Raw genomic sequence first — 22,478 nt, 5'->3', positions numbered from 1 at the left:
AAACAAGATCAATGTTTAAATTTTAGTAGAATGACTAAAATAGGCACTAAAAAGCATCCGACTACAAAAATTAATGCAGAGTGAATAGCTTTTATTTGGTTTATTAAGTTAATTCTTAAGTTTTTTAGAGAAATGATACCAAAATTCCATTCCAGGTTCCATAGTGTTAGCTAACATTGTATTGCTTGTTGGTTTTGTTGCGCTAAAAAACCAGAGAAAAAAATACAAAATATTTGCAATTGACACATAAATTGATTTGATTTACTGTTGTGAAGTTTTGGTTGGTTAGCAGTTTAATATGCATTGCGCCTGCAAAAGTAGTATGATCCCTTATTGCATCTTTACCATAGATTATTGGGGTAATTATAATGAGAAATATCAATACAACAAACGTAAAATATTGAATACAAATATATCAAATGTTTTGATTTGTCAATTGTGCTTCACATTTAATGCTGTTATTTACGTTGAAAAAATAGATTGTTCATTTCCTCAAAAACTAGCACAATAAGAGCCATTAAAGATTTGTTTCGATTATGTTGTTAATTTTATTGGATTACGTGATTGATTTTGACAGTTTAGCTTATTTGGAAGACTATACTCCCTATTAAACAAAAAAGTAGCCAAAAAAATTTAGATTACACTCAAATTAAAATTTAACTTAGGTCTCAGCCAATTATTTACAAAATCCAACAAATGTTGACTTCATTTCACTGTTCAAGATTTTGCTAACGGCTCTTCCATAGCCGCGACTCTAATGAAACAATTGATCTCATTAGATTCTCGTCAAAAAATGAGTTACCGCATTATATGCAGAATACAAGAAAATAAGGGATACAAAAAAATAAAGATGTAGACAACCAAAAATTGAAAATTAAAATATGTTGCAAAGAATCTGTTATCTTTTATATACTCGGCTGTTTTCAGTCGATTCTGTAAAAATTTGTGCTCCAAAATCTTAAGTGTCTCTTTATAATAATATTTTTCTCCGGACAATAATTTTTCTAACAATATATCAAGCAAAAACACTCCGATGAGCTCAAAAGCAGCAAAAATAGCAAAAAAAAATTCAAGCAAGCTGCTATTTGAATTAGTTTAAACATTTTTTTAGGCAAAAACAAATCAAATTGAGAAACATTCGAATCGAAAGACCACATGATCAGTATTCACCAATAAATAACAAAAACTGCCCAAAAATTTTAGAAAAATTTATACTGAACAATATTAACCAACCGTTAAAGGAAGCGTCTCTTCAAGAACATATGTGAAGATTGCATTAATAAAACTAAATTGTTTTATAAAAGCTCAAACAAATGTTTGCAGGCCTACTATTAATTGTTGTTATATGCAAACACTAGCAGCAATTGAGACAGAAAACTTAGAGTAAGAACGAAAAAAATGTAGTTAAGAACTTAATAACTTGCTCTTTAGCTAGAATTTTTGCACATCTACATTTTGTAAAAACGGCATAAAGCGGCTATCTTTTCTTCTCTCAGATCTTCAATTGTGTTCATCAACAATTGATGAAAAACATTTTAACGTGCTTCATTTTTGTGAAAAGAGAAGTGACCGATTAGAGAAATATATATACTCCAGAATTGCACGGAAGTAAAAACATGACTGAAGAATCAACTAATTAATCAGCACACAAAGTAAAATTAACGTGTACTGATCAAGTTGAAACCAAAAAGAAGAAAAAGGTAAGATCGAAAACATACAACCTGATAACCTTTGTTAGGAAAATTTCAAAAAGTTTGCTTCTCCGAAAAAGTTGCAATAAAGGCAATTTGTGACAAAAACTAATTTTTGTTTTTACAATTGGATAATAATGGCGCAACAAAAATCCATTATAAACGAACATAGGAGTTTAGAACCAGATGTTAAAAATCTTGTATTACGGTTTTCGATTTCTCTGCAAATTGCTTGTCAATTGTCTGCCAAAAACTTTGTGCTACCGTGATTGCGCAACAACTGTCGAGTGATCACACAAAAGACCAATTTTTTTGCAAAATTGAACATAGAATTTTTGTTGTTTTAGAAAAAACTGGCCCATCAAATATTCGAGTGTCTTTTGAAATCAAAGACAATAGTATAGTCCTAAAGTCACAAACATAGGTTAAGATTACTCCATAAAATCTAATATATGTTCAAAATTGTCAAATTTGCGTGCATACAAACAATTGTTTGTGAGAAAAAATCTTTGACGTAAAAGTGAAAGTCTAGAATTAAAAAACCTATTTGTAGAACAAAAAGTTATTGATAATTTCTGCCGGTTATCAACTCTTTTTCACAATGAACTCTTACGCTCCCTTCAGAAATCGGCTTGAATATAATCACACTCTATCTTTTCTCTTTTTGTCATTTTCCTCTATCTCCTGTCAATTTTTTAAAAAATTTTGTTGAGGAAAAATCGTTTTGAACGTCCGGCATTCGCTTTAACAACCATAGAAACATAACCTATTTAAAAACTAGATTGCTCCTCTTTGATTCACAAAACGTTTTTAAAACATAAAGCTTAAATTTTTAAATCATAATTCTTTGCGCTCGCTAAAATTTAACACAGATAAATACAGCTATTGTCAACATAGACATTGTTCTTCTTCGAAGTTTCTACTTCATTTTCTAAAGTTTTTTGTTACCAAAGCAATATGTTGCTCAATGGGTTTTTAGAAATGAGGATGTTGAGTAAAATAAACGTGAAGTCAGTAAAAGAAGCCTGATTTCAATGAAAAGCATTATTTCTCCATTTAATCTGTCGCGACACTTCGGCAGCTGGGGACTGTTGTGCTATGAATAAATATTACAGAAATTGAAAAGAAACTGTTTGTGAAAATGCATATGAATATGAAGTGCATTCATTCAAACATCTCTGTGAACTAAAAAATACCCTAACACAAATATTAACAAAACATTTTGAAAAGAATTTTATTAATGTCCACGAAACCAGGTGGAGCAAAGCCCTTATTAGCAAGAGGAACTTCGTCAAAACTTATTCTCGAAAAGAGCCAATTTCTCATTAGTCATGTCTTAGGTTGGTGCACAAGAAACAAAATATCAGCTTTTCGAAGACCCATCTTTTCCCTCCATTTTTGCATTTTCAACGCCAAAAATCAAGTTTTTTCTAGAATGACCTCAAAGCGAAACAGTTGGGGTCCAATTTTTTTTACTTACTAGAAAGTTATTTCGATATTACGGATTTTTTTCAAAAAATGGGTTCATCGAAAAAAAAAACTAGTTATTTTGTTTTTTTTAATGTGGAGCTAGTTAACCACACTTGAGATTCATTTACTAGTTTACACGTCATAGTTGTTTGAATGGCTTGTGCTTGTTTTCAAAAATTAGATTTTGTATATTTTCTAGATCGCTTTCAGAAACATGAAGACAAATTGAAGACAAATGGCAACAGAATAATTATCCACACATATTAAAGATGTTGCAAACTTAATATTTACGTTCTTTTTTATATTTCTGTCTCATTGAAATTTGTCTTCATTATGTGTGCAGAATTTTTGTCCCGACCCACTTAAGTGGGGGAGGAACTATATACTCAAATGGTGTTTTTTTGTTCAGTCAATTTTGGCCGATCAATATTTTCATCACAGAGGTTTGTGAGCAGTAAGTATCATTAGAAGGCTCATCCAGCATAGAATATAAAAATTGAAAAATTTCTTAAATTTTGTATGTTCCACAGAGTTATCGAGGTTAAACTTTCCCGAACATTTGACTGATTTTCGCAGCTTTTGTTCACATTTTCCGTATTTGAAATCAATTTTTTGTCGAATTTGCTGCAAAATATGTTAAAACTGGTAAAAAATAGTGTTGTGGGTTGCACATCTAAAATTTGAAAAGTGTTGTTGAACGGTTCGATCCAATTTTCCGGCTTAAACTTTTTCATCAAAACGACATGAAACTTGCTTCTTTAGTTCATTTTGTTTGATTTTGCGAGGTCAACACAGCTGGAAACTGCTGACACAACCTTTGATAATTCCATAAGAAAGCTAGTTGTACCTCTGCATCCGCTAAATGTGTTCTTGAAAAAAGTTCTGCTGCATTTTGCTGATTTAATTCAATAATTATGCAAAATGCATCTTTTATTTTTGTTTTATAGCATTTTTTTGTCAAATAACCTCATATCCATAAAAATTAAGGAAATTTTGTGATCACTATTGACGAAAAAAATTAGTAGCTCTAGTATGTGGTCTAGTTTTGGTCCAATCAATGATTTTACAGTCAAAAAGAAATTAGCGTTGTAATCAATTGTGGTCTTTTCTTTTTTCTTTTTTCTGGTATTTTCTGCTTTTTTATAATACAGAAAAGTTAAGTAAAGAAAAGGACAAGTACAAAAAAACAATTAAATAAATCTTTAATATTAATTTCCTACAAATGCACTTCCTGGGGAGTTTCAACAAAACCTGTCAAGTTAATTCAGTCGAAAATTTCTGGTCGTTCTGACTTTGAAAAATACTTGTTATCAAAAAAACAAATAAAGAGCTCTGCAATTTTTTTCTCTTTTTTAGGTTAACTTGTAGCTTAAGCTCAAACAAACAGGTTGCAACATCTTTCTAATGGACTAAAATTTAACAATCATTGCGACTTAACCATTAAAGTAATGATTTTTCTGCTTTTATACAACGAGTTCTCACAAAACTTCTAGTATTTCGGACATTTTCCAATTTTTTGTGTTTTTTTGTCTTGTCATATTTTTGACAGCTCAGATATTACATTAATCAATTTTGTGGAGAATAAACATTTTCATTTATCAATTTTTCAGTAAACAGTTCATGGCTTTGACTGCTTCGACGCCGTCTTCTAGAAGAAAATAAAGGAGTTTTTCCAGTTTTTACTGTTTTTCTCTTTGTAGTAATGTGATAAATTTGGGATGATAGCAGCGAGTTTGCCATTTATATATTTGAATATATATATATATATATATATATATATATATATATTTGTATTCATATATATATAAATAAAAATTCAACTATATATATATATATATATATATATATATATATATATATAGTCATGTTTTCTATTTGCTCTTTGCTATTCTTCGTGAATTTTTTTCACCTATTCTCACTAATTACAGGTTGCATAGCGGAAAGCTGGTATTGAGGAACTTCCTGAAATTGAACATCTTTTTTGAGTTCTTCGTTTACTGTTTTAACTGCTTCAACGTCTTCAATTTTCCGCAAAATGTTAAATTATTTTTTTATTTCGTCGTTATTTGAAGTTCCCTTTAAAATCATATGGCAAATTCTGGGCAATTACAGGTTTTAGCGGCTTCCTGTGGACAAACAAAGGAACCTATTTACTGATTTCAGATAATAACTAAAATTTTTCGCGCTTTGAAATCGAATATTTTAATAAATATATATAGACGTATTCATTAGTTTCGCTTTTGCTGTTCTTTGCTCTCTAATTGTTACACAGTCTCATTGATTACAGGTCGCATATCAAATTTTTGTTGTTGTGTAATCATACAATGGAACTTATCGAATCTTTTTTTTGTTTATTGATTATTGTGTTTACGGTTTCGCTACCAGTTCTTTGCAAAACATTAAATTATTTTTGAATTTTTGTCTATATATTGTCTTTTTCTTGACGTATTAGTTATTCAGAAAAATTGAAGATCTCAATTTTTTTTAGATATAGTGGGGTACATTCAATTTTTTCCCTTGAAATCTAACGTTTTTTATGATTTTGACATTAATTGTTTTTGAAAAATACAAGTGTAATTCTTACATTTTCCTTTTTGTTTTTTTTACTACTTGTTACATAGTCTCATTTTGAGAGGTTACATATCTCCTTATGATGTTCAAAGAAGGCGCAATTGTTTATTTTATGTTTCTTAAGGAATGAATTATGGTTTTAACGGCTTCGACGCCGTTTTCTTGCAAAATTTAATGGAATTTCCTTTTTTTCTTCTAAGTTTGTGGTTTTTTATGGACCTACGACATATCAGGGAACATGACAGGTCTCAACTTTTTCATAATGAGGTATGAATGAACAGAAACTCATATAAAAAATTCAGACGACATCCATTTATTTTATTTATTTGAAATTATTTGTTTTCAAATAAACATAAACGTGTTGTATGTAACTCTGCCGTTTTTGTTCTTTTTTTATCTACTTGCTACCGAGTCTTATCAAAGACTGGTCCCATCTTATTTGTGTAAAGTACAATTTCACCTGCGTAGTTTTGATTTATATGACGCCATTTTGACTTTGTACTTATGTAATTTTTTTTTAGAAAATAGGCACTGAGTTTTGGATGTAATTGTTTGTTAGGTTCAATTGATTTTTTGTTTGTCCTGTCCCATAGTCCCAATAATGGTAGGTCTCATCAGCCCACTAAAGTGGCCTTCTTTTTTTTTAACATGCCAATCATTTTTGAACAAAAGGTGAATTTTTGAAACTTCTCTATCTCTTCTTCATATGGTAGACAATTAAGCCAAAATTGCGGATAAGCGGCGTCGGAACGTTATGTGCCAAGGCACATTACTGGGCCTCCTTGTCATTTTTCTAGGGGAGTTTGCTTGATGAGAACTTAGAAAGAATGAAAGAAGAAGTACAACTTCTTTCTTGATGCCCTAAATTGATATATCTGATGCTTTTTTATCTTTGTTGATGCCTTTTATGTTTTTGCATATTTAGTACTTATCGAGTTTTCTTATAGGATAGTATAGGTTTTCAGGCCCGAATGCGTTTTTGTAGACTCTGAATGACTATTGTTTGGTGCTTTCTTTAATGACTTTTTGTTTCCTTTGGATGCTTTTCGGGTGTTAATCTTGCAAGGCTCTTGCAAGACAGATGATAATCTTGCAAAAGCTGGCAATAAATTCTTGCAAGATTAACATCTGGAACCTATCTTGCGTCTACTTAGAATGTAAAAAATGTTAACATAGAGCGAGTCTTTGTTGCTTCCCCAAAAACGTATCATTCAGTTTTTTTCTGTTTTCTCTTTCTTTCGTTTTGTAAATCTGTTTGTCCTTTAAATTATTTACTGTGTGCGATAGAAAGATAGATCAGAGAGAGTGAATTGGTGGTGAGAACAGCTCTAATCTTTGCTCTCTCCGTGGCCGCATTAGAGACATAATAGCCGGAATTAGCCCGGATTATCCTTTCTCTCCAACCACACAAAGAGCACTGCACTGGTTTTACTCAAAAATAGAGACCACTTTTAAACAAAATACCCCCACCCTTTGCGCTCCCCCTTGCGACCCTAACCCGCTTGGTACTTGATTATTACCCCCCTCCAGCTCCCCTCCTCCTCCTCCTCCCCTGCCCAATTCACACAGACTGCGATTCCCAATGTTACCCCCCTCACCCCCCCCCCCCCCCCCTCGTTTTTCCTTTCTGCACAATTAGACTATATTACAAGCACTAGCTCTCATTTCTGGTTTAATTTTTGGCCAGTAAGTGCAGATATTATTAGCTTTGTAATTCCATTTAGCAGCAACAAGACACGTCTGTTAAAACACAAGAGAGTAAAATAACACAAAAGGCATTTTTCCACCGATGGTTCATTTTACAAATAACTGCCTGGCTATATGGAAAGCGGCGTCGACCCGCTCACCGCTTAGGGATTTTAGTTAAGTCGACTCAACAAAAGAAAGTTAGAGGCCGGATATTTTAGCCAGAAATGAGGCAATAACAATAAAGGGGGCTGGGTAACCCTGCAAATAACACACACTAAGTCTCAACAAGCATTAAACTGAAAAAGAATTCAAAATCTGTGGAAATTATTTTGAATGGTAAAAAAGTTGGAAGCAAAAAAATCTGAATTTTCTGAAGTGTACGGAATGCTTATTAGTGGAAATATTATCAAGTTATAACTAAAAAGTAAAGAAGTAAAGTCTGTTGTACTAACTAACGCGACCACCCATTACTAACTAGAGCCACCACAATTTCTTTAACCTTTTTTCAGCATTTTACTTTTTTTTTACTCAAGCTACTTTTATTTTATTCTTTCTCATTCACTGGTTTGAAATCTCCTTTTAGCCGGGCTTTCCTTAAGGTTCGTTCATTCTCTTTTTCCTTGGCTTAATCGCCAGAAAATCCAGTCAGATTAAACGGCCCTTGACGCTGATTACAGATGGGAATTTATAACTACTGCTAGTTATAACTAGTGATGTTGCCTTTCGTACATTCTCACAGTTGTCCATAACCAGTACCTTACTATCGTACCATAGATACGACTATCCACCTAACTAAATAACTAACTAGTTAGTTAAACCCTTGGTATTATAACACATGCATAACTAACTCCCAGTAACCAGCCAAATACTAACCAATTCTGCCTAACTAACTCTTAAATCCCTTCTTTCCAGCTTTTATATCATCCCTTTTCTCAATTTTTTCACCCGTTACTTTTTCCCAACAGTTTAGTTCTCCTCATTCAGCTTATAGCCACTACCTTGATTGAGCTTGACTAGCTGGCCAATATTTCATCAGTAGTGGCTTTATAACTTACCTTATTTACTACCCCTATATCCGTCCAACTTTTTTGTTCCTTCAAAACTCAGCTTCGCATTTGCAACTTGTGGCTTTAAGAGCCCTAAAATTAGACTTGGTTGCATAAATTATATCACCACCCAGTTTATTGTATTCCACAGTACTTTATTGCAACTTGCAGCAGTTGCAACCAATTGCAAAAAATCGAACTTTCCAGTCATAAATTTGACGACCAATTTCGCAGTGATTTATACTTGACAATTTTCGACCGCAGACAATTTGTAATCGCAATATTTACACTATATAAGGGTATTTTTTTATTTTACCGAATATTGCCAGGCAAAAAAATTGAATAAAAGCCAAACCGCAGTTTAAAATCTTCAAAATCAAATGATTTTATTAAATGTATGAAAAGATTAATTAAACAGACGAATTGATTGTCCCTGTTTTATTATACAGCCTCAAAATAGCCTCCTCATCTTTTTTTTGTTCAGCATTAAAGCAAAAAGTGACTCTTTCTGTTAGTAACTAAATAGATTTAAAGCGAGAGATTATTAACCAATCAGAATCGAGTATTTAAATACGCATAGAAATCGTTCTAATTTACGTACAAAGCTCGGAAAAAGTGCAATTAACATAATTTCAAGTAAATCTAATCATAAGACCTATCAAATAAGACATGATTCGGCTCAATATTTTTCGGCTTTTTGAATTCATTGGTACAAAATGGTGACTGGCATTGAACTAATGCGTTATTAGACAAAATACCGGCCAAATGAGCATCAAAAATTGCCGTCTAAAAAACCACTTGTTGCTATGATCGTCGTAATCTTAATACGTTAATGATGCTTATACGTTATTGGATTGTACTTTGCTTTGCTTTATATATCATTCGAATCAGTTAAATTGAGCATCCGAAAGAGTGTTTTATCACCTTTATTTTGATGCCGCTCCCGGCTTGTTGAATGAAGTTCGTTAGGGCAAAATAATTACGATATGAAGCGCAAAACGAATTGACATGTCCTGTCAGAAGCTAAGTTTGTGCTCGGAGGCATCACCTCGAAACGTGTGGGAAGAAATTTACATTTGGCACCGCCATTTCTTGTATTTAATTACATCACAAACGCAATGTTGCAACATCCAGAAGTTATGCAGCAAAAATTAGACATGGGCAAACGAGAGCTGCGTTCTTGCCGTGCATGTCCCAGGATCTGCGACGTGAACAGATTGAAGGACAAACGATGAGTTTGCAATACTGGACGTAATCCAATTAGCCGCGCCATGTGTGCAAGAAAGAGAGTCGAAGTGTGACCTGGATGAAGGATTCCATTTTTTCAAGGAAATCATTGAGATCAACCCGAAGAACTGTGGAGTCTGGTTCCACAAACAGCAAATTATTCAAATGAGTGATAGCGGAAGTAGGAACAGTCTCAAACACTGCTATTAAGCAAACTCCGCTGTATCAAAAACTGTAAGAACAAAACAACTATTTTTGTGGCAGTAAATTAAAGTAAATATTGATTTAGACGGCAAGAGACCCAACCCGATAATTCAGGGGTATTAATATCAAACAATTACTGTGAAAAATATTCGTAACCGGTAACCATTAACCTCACAAATATAATTTTTGAGACGCAAAAACATCGATTTTGAAAATTTTTGGTCGAATTGTCGAAAACTTGTAAAAAAAGATCAAGTCGTTCCGTATATCAAAAAATTACCTCAGATAAAGAGAAAAATGTGAGAACATAATGCTAAATTGTTCAAATTTGAAAATTTTTGGTCAATTTTGAGGCAAAAAAAAAAAATTAGAAAATCAATACCGAATATTGATAAACCGTATTTTTGTCCAGTTCACTGGATTACCGTTCCGTAATCAAGAATTTGCAGAAAAAATTGACCAAAACTTGAAAAATTTGGACAAAAGCATAAATTTTTGACAAATTCGTCAAAATTTTAGTTTTTCAAGTAGAAGGTTCGCTAATTGAGTGAAACTCAATACACACAGAAAACTTGTGGAAAAAAATCCACAACCTCCGGCCTAAAAAAAAAAAAAAAAAAAAAAAACTTTCCAATTCAAAGAAATTTTTCTCGTCGCCCTTTTATGCAACGTTTCGTACGCGTCCTTTTTGTTCTTTCACTCGTCAATTGTCCGTGTTCCACTTTTTTTTTCAATAACGTCGCTCTCCCAAAACGTCGCTTTTCGTTTTCTTCGCTATTTTTTCCGATTTTCTATGTAGTATGTCATATGTGATGAAGTATATTGTTGTTTTTGCTGTAGTATGTTGAGTATGCTAGTATGCTGGTTTGTTGTTTAGGTCCTATAGCTTTCTAGGGTGTGACTTAAGTTTATTCTCGAGTTACGGCTGGATTGTCCTTTGACTTTTCAACTTTACTAATTTACTAGCCTTCCTGTTGTAGTACATTAATTTTTGATGCTGTATGTTTGCGTGTAACCGTATGCTTGTTAGTTGGTTTGGTATTTTGACTTCTAGGGTGTGACTTAAGTTTATTCTGGAGTTACGGCTAGATAGTTTCTTCACTCTTCCAGCTTTCATAGACTACAAAAGCGCTGCATATTACTTAACTTTTGCTGTAGTTTGTTTAATATTGTTGGTATGCTGATCGGTTGTTTAGGTTTGAATACTGCTAGGGTGTGACTTAAGTTTATTCTAGAGTTACGGCTAGTAAATTTCTTGCTCTTTTCATCCATTTAGTATACTACAGCTTTGCCGTAAATTAGTTCGTTATTTGTATATATTAAGCCCCATAATGACTTGTTCTAGTTTGTCTCTTGCAGTAGCATCTCTCCTCCTTCCTAGGGTGTGACTTAAGTTTGTTCTGGAGTTACGGCTAGTTTGTGTGGTTGAGTTTGTGGCTGTGGTCTGCTAGCATAGTGGTTCCCGACCTCCCCGCTCGCTGCGTAATCGTCCCCCGCCCGTTCCGACCCGCCTTTCCGTTTCGTTGCGTACTACTCGCTCAACGCCTCCGTTCTGTCCGTCTCGTTTCCCGTTTCTTCGTGCGTCGCTCGTTCAGCGTTTCCGTCCCGTCCGTTGCGTCGCCCGTTTACTACCCGCGTTTTCGCCAGTTCCGTTCCGTTCCCTGTTGCGTTGCCCGCCGTTCGCCCGTCCTTCCCGCCCCGTCCGCTTTGTTTCCCGTTTCGTCGTGCTTCGTCCACCCAGTCCTCTTTACCCGGTTGCCTGTGTTCCTGTTTAGTCTCACGTTGCTTTCAAGCACGTTAGACGCACTCTATAATTTCTTACTCACTTTCGCCGAGTAATTCATTACTCGGTAACTTCTTTTCTGCTCTTCGACGTCTTGATTATCAAGTCGTCGTCATTTGGGTTCGGTATAACCCGCATTCCACGTGGTTGGTTGATGGTTACTCTACCTTGATAAACTAGCCATTTCAATATCATGGCCGAACAACAGCATAAATTGAAAAAGCTCTTTAATGCAAGATCTAATTTAGAATCTGAGTTATATAACATCCACAAGGACATCACAGATGCCATAGATCGTCAAGACAGGAGGGTTAAGGTTGAACGCTTGGTTTCTAAGTTAAAGGATGTCTTCAGTAAACTGGTGCATAAGAATGAAGAACTATTTGACTTAGCCAGTAAAGCGGAGAACCCAGATTCAATTTACCCTGTCCTTGAGCAATGGTTGGATGATGTAACCAAGAACAACGATAAATTCTTGCTTGCGGCTAGAAGCTATATTGACTCAGTTGCTGACCGAGACACCGTATGTGAGGGCGCTAATCTTCAAGGCCAATCTAAGAGAAGTTCACGCCGAACAACATCATCAATGTCTAGCCAGCGTAAACATGAATTTCTCATGGCAAAACTAAAACGCGAAGAGGCCGAGAAACAAGAACAAGCTGCCATGCGCCTCGCTAAACAAAAACACGAAATTGCCATGAGAAAAAAGGAGCTTGAAATACAAATGGAACAGATGGCACTTGAAGAATTGGAGGAAGACCACCGCCAGCGTGTTGCAGCAGCTAAATTAGATGAGGCTGATTTAATGGATAACCATTCATTGTTTAGTCACCACTCAAGTGAACTGAATTTGTTTAAAGATAGGGGATCAGATAGAAGTCAGGGACTTGTTCAGGATTGGGTAAATTCGTTTCCAGCAGGTAATTCAAGTGAGTTAAACTTTTCTCGTCCTGGTTCAGCAACCGCCGACCCTCCTGTTAAAGATACTTCCCCTAGTAATCCTCCAGAAAACCCAAGTGATGTTGCCGATAACTTACATCATCTTGAAATGCTTTCTCAGTACACACGGCCAGGAGTTGCAATTTCTGTTGCCCAGCAGGAAGCTTTATATCGGGAATATCTCCAGGCTCAACTGCAGCAATCACTCATTGATCAAAGAGTCGAGCAGGCACATAGTCCCTCAGGCAGTGGTAAGGTGAACCAAGTATCAGTCGACGTACAAAATGTTGCACTTCCACCACTTCAGCCACCTATGCAACCTCCCCGGCCACCGTCACCCGCTATTGCACCAACGAACGCCATCTTTGTACCTGATTTTTCAACAAACCCACAAATAAATCAATTCTTGGGTCCAAAAAGCTCCAGTGTGCCTTGTCAATTACATATGTCAATGCCTCATGTTCCGCAACAACAGAATCCACCTCAAAGTAACATTCAACACCAAACACAAGTCCCTATTGCCCATTCCCCGCATAATGTCCCTCCACCTCTAAACCCACTCGTGAACCCGCCACCCGTAATCCCGCCTCAACAATTATTAAATCCTCAGCCTCCCGTGATTCCGTCGCCCATTCCAGCGAGCACAGCAACATACTTACCCATCCCCAACATTCCACAACAAAACATTGTCCATTCACCTCAAACCCGCCTGGTACCGTGTCCTACAGCACAAAGACCTCCCCAGAACTGTAACCTTGATCTAAACTTGTGGAGTTTTCCACAGAATAAACCCCCAAACGTAAACCAGGCGACAAATAATGCTACCGCCTACAAAAATGTTCAACCGTACCTACCCCCAAGCACAGCTAACCCCACCATCAGCCATCCCATCTTGCAAATGAGTGCACAACATAATCCAAAAAGCAACTACGCAGCTAACTGTAGCATCCCTGTTAACCCCTTTAGTACAACTACTAACATCGTGCCACCCTTCGTCACGCCGGTTATACATCCAACATACGGGCATACTGCTCCAATACCATTGTGCTGGACTGGTCCACCGCATCCCACGCCTCCAACGTCAGTATCTGAAAATGCAAGCTTGATTAAGGCATTCACTGACGCCTTAACTAGCAAGAGGAATGACCCGCTACCCGAATGGAAGTTGTCCCAATACAATGGGGATCCCCTACAGTGGCACGAATGGTATGGTCAATTTAAAAGCGCAATTGACTCTCAGTCCTTAACTGATGATGTAAAACTGACATACCTTAAGACCCTCGTTACAGGTAAAGCTAAAACAGCTATAGCTGAGTTCGCCTACTGCGGCGCAATGTACAAAGACGCACTGAGGACCTTAGAACGTAAATTTGGCCAACCACAGGCGGTCGTAAGTGCACATTTGGACAAACTCAACAGCTTTCCACCATTGAAGATGCACAATAGCGATAACATCATTAACTACTCGGGGTGCATTTCAAGTCTTGTCGGGGTATTTAAATCGCTGTCATACGATTCGGATTTAAAGAGCGCTGCGCTTCTCAACACCGCCGTACAGAAGCTACCACCCAATATGAAGGAGTCATGGTCACTCTTCACGGTCAAAAAGCATTGGGTGAAACCTACTCTTCTTGATTTCAACGATTGGTTAAAAGAGAAGGCCGAAGCGCACGATTTAATGAAGACTACCGCACTTAAAGCAAGGACTGAGGATACCAACAACTCAGTAACCAGATCAAAAGTTGCTTCAAAGGCATTTGCTGCAAATACGCAACAGAAGAGTAACTTCAAGCCGCAACAGAGATCTCCGTCAACATCAATCTCTAGTTGTATTGTATGCAAAGGCAGCCACCGGCTGTGGGAATGCCGTGTCTTTAAGGAAAAGACCCCCACACAGAGAGCCAAGGTCGTGGCTGAGGCAAAGCTCTGTTTCTCTTGTTTGCGTGATAAACACATGTTTAGGCAATGCCCAAGTCCCCGTAAGTGTAGGAAAGATGGTTGCAACAGCTCCCATAACACCTTACTTCATGGAGCTGAAAAGGTTTTTCCAGCTAAACCCTCAACAAACAACAACATCGATACTTCGAAGTCGAACGCAGGTACAAGTAGGCCATCTACTGGTCAACAACAACCAAGCAAAACAACCACTTTGTCTTCCGTGACGGATGTCAAAGGCCTCCTTCAGGTCACGGAGCTGAAACTTACTAATTCTTCTGGCACTAGTACTACGGCGTTGGTTTTATGCGATACCGCTTGCAGTAACTCTTGGGTGTCCGATAGTCTCGCAGCTAGACTCGGTTTGCAGGGTACCGCATTAAAACTGACAGTCAAGGGTATAAACACGGAAGAACTCATAGACACAAAGGTGGTTCAATTGACCGTGACGCCTCATAAAGATCAAGACTTTGAAGCATTCACTGTGCGTCCCTACGTGAGGGAAACATTAAATGTAGGTTCCGACATCATTGACGTCAAGTCCATGCAAGAAATTTACCCACATTTGGCAGTTCTGGATCCAGTAAGATATAGCTATGGAGAAATTGAGATGATACTTGGACAGGATGTCTACCATGCCATCCGCCCGTTAGAGTATTTTTCAGCCGACGAAAAGTGCTCACCGTTCGCTGTCCGCTTGCCCATAGGTTGGGTTTTAAGTGGCCCACTCCCGTCAAGTTCAAGTTTAGTCTCGGTGTGTTTCAATGCCAATATTGAACAGGATTTTGAATTAGCTTGTCAGGTTAAATCTTGGTACGATATGGAATCGTACGGCGCGTTGAAGCAAGTTGACCCACGATCCGCAGCGGATGCTCGCGCGCAGGAAATACTTGAAGCAACAACTTTCCATAACGGCCAAAGATACGATGTCGGTATGTTATGGGCTGATGACAACATCCAGCTCCCGAATAACTACTTTTCGTCACTAGTACAGCTCAAGTCTCTCGAAAAGCGGCTATCGAGAGATACATCATTGAAAGAAACTTATGCTAATACCATCCGTGAAGACTTGGAAAAAGGTTACTTGATCACAGTCCCTGATGCTCACAAAGTAGAGCAGCGGTCGGATAGAGAGTGGTACCTACCACATCATCCCGTAATCAATCCGAACAAACCGGGGAAAGTGCGTAGGGTATTAAATGGTGCAGCAAAGTTCCACGGTACTTCTTTGAATAAATCTTTGCTCACTGGGCCCGACCTCCTCCAAAACCTAATCCACGTACTACTTAGATTCCGTCAGCACCAGTTTGCCGTGTCCGCAGATATCGAGGGTATGTTCCTCCAAGTGGGTGTCCCTGATTGGGACCAGTCATCACTGCGTTTTTTGTGGCGGGAGGACCCCACAACAAATGTTGTAGTGTATCAATACACGCGCCATATATTCGGGGCTAAAGACTCGCCCACATGCGCTAACTATGCACTGCAACGCACGGCCCGAGACAATGCCAATCAGTACCCGGAAGCAACCAAAGCCGTCCTAGAAAACTTCTACATGGACGATTACTTGGATTCGGTGGAGTCACCTGAGAGGGCTCTCAAAAGATCGAAGGAGTTGGTGCATCTTCTCCATCTCGGTGGGTTCAAGCTTACTAAGTTTGTAAGCAATGTACCAGATCTGGCTGATCGAATTGATGGGTCACCTCAGTCCACCGAACCAAAAGTAATTGCCTCATCTAAGGAGGAATCTTCGCACGTGCTTGGGTTGAAATGGGATCACAACAATGATACTCTAGTTGTGAGTCGGGGTACCTCCAGTACAGTAACTAAGTCTTTAACACAACGCTTGGTATTGAGCCTAGTGTCTAAGGTGTTTGATCCCATCGGCCTAGTAGCACCATTTACTGTTGGTGCCCGATTGTTACTAAAGGACATCTGGCGTGTCAGCGGGCAGCACTGGGATGAAGAATTACCAAAAGACACTGTTGAAAGGTTCCTCGAATGGAGTGTAGAACTACCCAAGCTTGCCGCAATCACTATACCAAGGAGCTACTTTTCCGGAAACTTTGAACACCTGGAACTACACATGTTTGGCGATAGTTCACAAGAAGTTTTCAGTGCCGTTGCATTTCTCCGAGCTCAAGTAACTACTTCGAGTGGGCCCCAAACGGAGCTTGCGTTTGTCCTGGGTAAAGCTCGCGTAGCACCTATGAAGGTCATGACTGTTCCAAAGCTGGAATTACAGGCAGCGCTTCTGGCCGCTCGATTGAAACAAGATATCTGTCGAGCTCTCACAGTAAACGTCAACAGGGTTTTCATGTGGACCGACAGCACTACTGTCTTGCAATGGCTTAACTCTGCAACCAAGCACCCAATATTTATTGCAAACCGTGTTTGCGAAATCTTAGAACACACTAGCGTTGACGAATGGAATCACGTTGCCTCAAGCGATAATCCGGCAGATGCTGGCACTCGTGGTATGTCCGCTGAGGTTTTGCAATCAAGTAGCTGGGTGAGAGGTCCAGATTTCTTAAGAACCAAGCAATTCCCGTTCGAACCAAGCACTGAAGTAGTTAAAAACATCAAACTCGGTATAGTAACTAAGGAAACTGACGAAACCAATACATCGTTGGCCGCATCCGTAACCAAGTCAACTAAGGAACCGCCCCCGCAACTAATTCCCTTCGATAAGTACAGTTCTTATCAGAAGTTGCTACGGATAACAGCGTACGTACTCCGCTTGTTACCTTCTCACGAATGTTACCGTAATGTCGATGGTAGCATCATAGACCCCATGGAGCTTGACGAAGCCGAGCGTCATCTCCAGTATCTTGTGCAAGGGGAGTCATTCAATGCAGATAGAAAAGATCTTCTCGAAAACAAACCCGTTAAACGGAGTAGCCGTATTGCCCCGTTTTCTCCCTTTATTGGGCCAAACCGTCTAATCCGATCGGCAGGCCGCATCAAGCGGTTGGTCGAAGTTGACTTTGATGTAAAACACCCTATCGTTCTGGACGCACGCCATGCATTTGTAAAGTTGTTCCTCAGGCACACGCACGTTAAACATCATCATCAGGGTATTGATTACCTGCGGGCAAAAGTACAAGAACGTTATACCATCCTTAAATTACGTTCCTCACTACGTTCCATTAAATCTAACTGTCTTACGTGCAGGATGTTCCGCGCTGCCACTATTCAACCCATCATGGCTGACCTCCCAGTAGAAAGACTCGCATACATGTCTCCTCCCTTCACGAACACCGGGGTCGACTACTTCGGCCCGTTTTACGTTACTGTACGTAGGACTACCGAGAAGAGGTGGGGTTTCCTCTTCACATGCTTAACTACTCGTGCCGTTCATGTTGAAATCGTTCCGTCCATGGACGCCAGTTCGTGTATAATGGGAGTGGAGCGGTTCGTCTCCCGTCGGGGTACACCAGCCATTATTTGGTCAGACAATGGCACTAACTTTGTTGGCGCGGAAAAAGAACTACGCGAGAACATCGAAAAGTGGAACACCATCAACATCGCAGTGGAACTTGCCCACAAAGGCATCAAGTGGAGGTTCAACCCGCCCAGTGCGCCACACCAAGGTGGCATCTGGGAGAGGCTAGTACGTAGCTTCAAGCGCGTACTTTACACAATCCTTGGAACACGTCGCCTCACAGATGAGGTTTTAAGTACCACTTTTTGTCTGGTCGAACATGCACTTAATTCACGTCCGATAACGCCCGTAAGCGCCGACCCGTCCGACCTAGGCGCATTAACACCTAATCACTTTCTCCTCGGTAACCAAGCACGTAGTCTCCCGTCCATCATCGGCGTAGATGAGTTTGATCATCGTAAACGTTACGCACGCGCGCAGTCTTACGCTAACGCTATTTGGTCTCGTTGGATCAAAGAATACGTACCGGCGCTGAACCGACGTTCCAAGTGGCAGACGCCTGCCGAGCAACGCCTTAAGACCGGCGACTTGGTCTGGGTAGTTGAAGAGACCAACCCGAGGGGTTACTACCCAACTGCTCGGATCACTGAACTTCGTTACGGTTCCGACAGCGTCGCACGCTCCGCCGTATTGCGCACGCCCTCCGGATCGCTCGTTCGTCCGCTTGTAAAATTAGTACCAATTCTCCCAGCATTTTCTTCTGGGCCGGAGGATGTTAGTAACTAAATAGATTTAAAGCGAGAGATTATTAACCAATCAGAATCGAGTATTTAAATACGCATAGAAATCGTTCTAATTTACGTACAAAGCTCGGAAAAAGTGCAATTAACATAATTTCAAGTAAATCTAATCATAAGACCTATCAAATAAGACATGATTCGGCTCAATATTTTTCGGCTTTTTGAATTCATTGGTACAAAATGGTGACTGGCATTGAACTAATGCGTTATTAGACAAAATACCGGCCAAATGAGCATCAAAAATTGCCGTCTAAAAAACCACTTGTTGCTATGATCGTCGTAATCTTAATACGTTAATGATGCTTATACGTTATTGGATTGTACTTTGCTTTGCTTTATATATCATTCGAATCAGTTAAATTGAGCATCCGAAAGAGTGTTTTATCACCTTTACTTTCATTTGTTTGGGCACATAATTGCCGGGTGAGTGTGTTGTATATTGTGTATTGGGTAAAGGGTTCCTGCTTGCCCTTTTGCTTGCCCGTTTGAATTCATACCTGCCAAAAATAATCAGACCTGATCAATTGAAATATCGCCCAGCTCTTTTTTGCTTTATTTCCCCCTTCCTTTGGCAATTATTTTTTTTCTTCACAATTTAGACTATTTTTTCCTGCAAGACCATACAGAAAAAACACTCTAACAACCGAATTTGTAGAATTATAGAATTAATACATACAAACACACTTATACGGATGCGATACACTCTCTTAATTCCAGTTACTTGGTAGCAGTTGAAAATTGCAATCACACGACCTTTTTTCTTTATCCAAAAATCTTCGCTGATATATTGTTTGTGATTTCTCGACCCCCCCCCCCCCCTTAATTCATTCATTCCTTTGCATTTGTTCTCATTATCTATTATCAACGCTCGCCTTTTCCTTTGTTGATATAGACTGCTGTCTTAATTGAAAATATCCCCAATAACTCTGCTGCAAATATTTCACGTTTTAAATATTTAAATATACCAATTATTTCACATTCCTTTGGAAGAATTTTGAATTTGGGATCCGCAAAATTGCAAAATATAAAGAACCTTTATTAATTATTTACAAAGTGTATGGTACAAAAAATTACATGCAAAAAAGTTGAGGTGGCGAAAAACTAATATTTACTGGCAATTTTTAACATTATACGCTCAAAAATCACATCGTAAAATTATTTCGAACATTTTTGAAAAGCGTCTAAATCAATTACTAGTTTACAAAAAAAATCGCCTATTTTTAGTACTTATTGAAGAATAATTTGCATATTAAAAGTTCGAATCCATTGAGTTATATCCAACCTATTAGCTATTTTTAGAGTGTTATAGCACCCCGCTAGTTCGTCACACGTTTAATCCTTTCACACGGGCATTGCGTCGGGCTATTTTGGTTAAATCTGAATTTGGGGTTGAATTATGCAAATAAAGTATCAGCCATTTTGTGATTTTGACAGCTACCATTTCTTCTTCTTCTTCTTTTCACAAGGAATAGTTGTTCGTGCACCATTTTTCCATCTGAAATTAAGATCAAAGCTTTCCCGTGAAAATTTTCCCAAATCCCACAAATTACTTTAACTTAGTTCTGTTACAACTAAGGCTTGCTGGTACTTGAGTGTTGTAACTTGTACCGTGGATTAATTCCGCCTAATCAACTTCTAGTATTAGTATAAGTTACCTGGATTAAGTAACCTTTGACGCTTATTATTGTTACTTAAACCTGCGTCACATACCTTTTTACACTCAGGCGCAAATCAGTCAGACTATTATTGCTATTACTATACATTTAAATAGATATACATCAGTTTTTGACCAGGATATTACTCTGTTACGAAAGCGACCGTTGTAGTTATAAATACAAATTAGTAAAAAAAAAGGTTAGTAGCAAGTTATCTCTATACTTTCAACTGTAGTTTGTTTGTTAAAGAGTTTGCTGAAGGAGCAAACCGCAATTTGACCATTAAGTGACGTCACTAAGTCAGTTATTGCTACAAGGTTGTTTTTGAGAAAGTTATAACTCCAAGTTAGTCGTTATAACTAATACAAACTAACACTCTTCCATAGTAATCCATGCCTAGCTAATTTGAATCAATAATCAACATCGCCATGCGAGCATCTTTTTAAGAGAAGCAATTTCTAGTTATACTTCAGCAAAAGAGTTTAAAATATTAAATAGTTACATTTAGTTAAGATAAATTGGACGCCAAGTGAGAACTGATAATGTAGAAAATATAACGGTATTTCAAATAGTTAGTTCATAGAATGGAAAAAGGTATTACCAAGACCTTGGAATTAACGCATAACTATTAACTGTGCCTTGGTTATAATAAGTTAAAAAACAAGCAACATTTTTATTATATTAGCTTTGTATTCTTTTTCTCCATTTTATTCTTTCTTTTACCCTACTTATTATTTCATCTCGGCTGTCAATATTAACCCTCTTTTTGTCTATCCTTTCCTATATCTCCCCTTCACTCGCATTTTGAGCCCAATTTTTGCCCAAAATTTCCTTTAACCCGATCACGTGTTCATCATTTGAGTGAATTCCAGCCCAATTTGGTGACATTTTAACTCAATTCTGTTCACGTGTTGCTGTCATTTCTAAAGTTGTTACCATTGACCGTTGCTACAATATATTACTTGACTAGTCTGCTGGGCTTTTAGTCGTGACAGAATTTTTTTAACCAAATCTTTTCAAATCTGTCCCTTTCAAAATACATTATTCCGGTGAACACCTTTCAATCTTTTCTTCACACTTTTTTCAGCACGAGCACTTAACCAGAAAGGGGTGAAAAGAACAAAAAAAAACCCATATAAAGCAACCCGCTCATCTATTAAATTTCGTAACTGACCATAAAATAGGAACGCAACTTTCAATAAATTTATTCCATATCCTATCAAATTTGTCCATTAAAATTAGTTAATATAAAACTCAATATCAGGTATAACTACTGCTAATGTACAGACAACACAGACTGTAACCCAAAGCAATAAGGAAAAATTTTATTTGTCGTCGCCTGAAGATATTTATATAATATCTTGGTACTCATCTTTTCAAAGAACCCAAGCAGACGGAATTAATTCCCCAAGAACATCTTTTAGTGCAATTTAGCTCACTTCAGTCGGACCTTCCTAGCTTGATTTCTTCATTTGTTATTTCCTAAACTAGACTGGTAACCTTAGTTTATCTAGTTAGTACATTGGGTCTTTTCCCAGATATTATAACTCTATCCGTCTCTCCTCTCTCTCCCTCTCCCTCTTTTAGTCATTCCTGCAGTTTTCCTCTGCAAGTGGCTTCAGTCTCTGTGAAGCCAAGATTAACCCAGATTAAACTCATTACCCTCAATTTGTATTCAAATCCCCCCTCCGAGCCCTCTCTCTCACCCTAGTCCCTTTTCCTTAACCCAGTCTTCTATAGACCAGTAGTACCCGGTACCAATACCACCAAAAAACTACCCGTTACCATTTAAAATTTATTCACCTTAACCCGCCTGCCCGCCGACATGAACTCACAGTACCACTTAACGTTATTGGCGCCCTACTGATTTTAAAGTTAATTTCACTTTTTTTTGCATTCTGCAAACGTGCAAGATAGCCTTGCATTATTTATTCTTGTTGAAAATCATCAAAAATTAAGGCGGGCTGAGTTTTTTTTGTGATTTACAGCAATTCTTTCGCAGCGCTTCGATTTTTTTTGTGCCGACCAATTTTTAGCTGTGATTTGAACTGATTAACAAGTAAGTCATTAACAGGATTTAAATTCT

The 22,478-nt window shown here is 37.9% G+C and overlaps 1 protein-coding gene across 5 annotated transcripts in view; it reads left to right on the top strand.

Annotated features, from left to right (window-relative positions):
- Positions 1 to 22,478, top strand: part of LOC142351951 (sodium-dependent neutral amino acid transporter B(0)AT3-like) — a 71,829-nt gene that overhangs the window by 29,733 nt on the left and 19,618 nt on the right. Inside the window, exon 1 of one of the 5 annotated variants that reach the window (XM_075404235.1) lies at positions 18,811 to 20,591. The exons of the other annotated variants lie outside the window; for them this stretch is intronic. The gene's annotated coding sequence lies outside the window, so the exon portion shown is untranslated. Of the gene's footprint in view, positions 1 to 18,810; positions 20,592 to 22,478 lie in introns of those variants that run through there. 5 annotated transcript variants of the gene reach the window in all.

This window comes from Convolutriloba macropyga, chromosome 13, assembly GCF_964194025.1.
Source record: "Convolutriloba macropyga chromosome 13, txConMacr16.3, whole genome shotgun sequence".
Taxonomy (NCBI): Eukaryota; Metazoa; Xenacoelomorpha; order Acoela; family Convolutidae; genus Convolutriloba; species Convolutriloba macropyga.
This window is presented reverse-complemented; position numbering and strand designations above follow the sequence as displayed.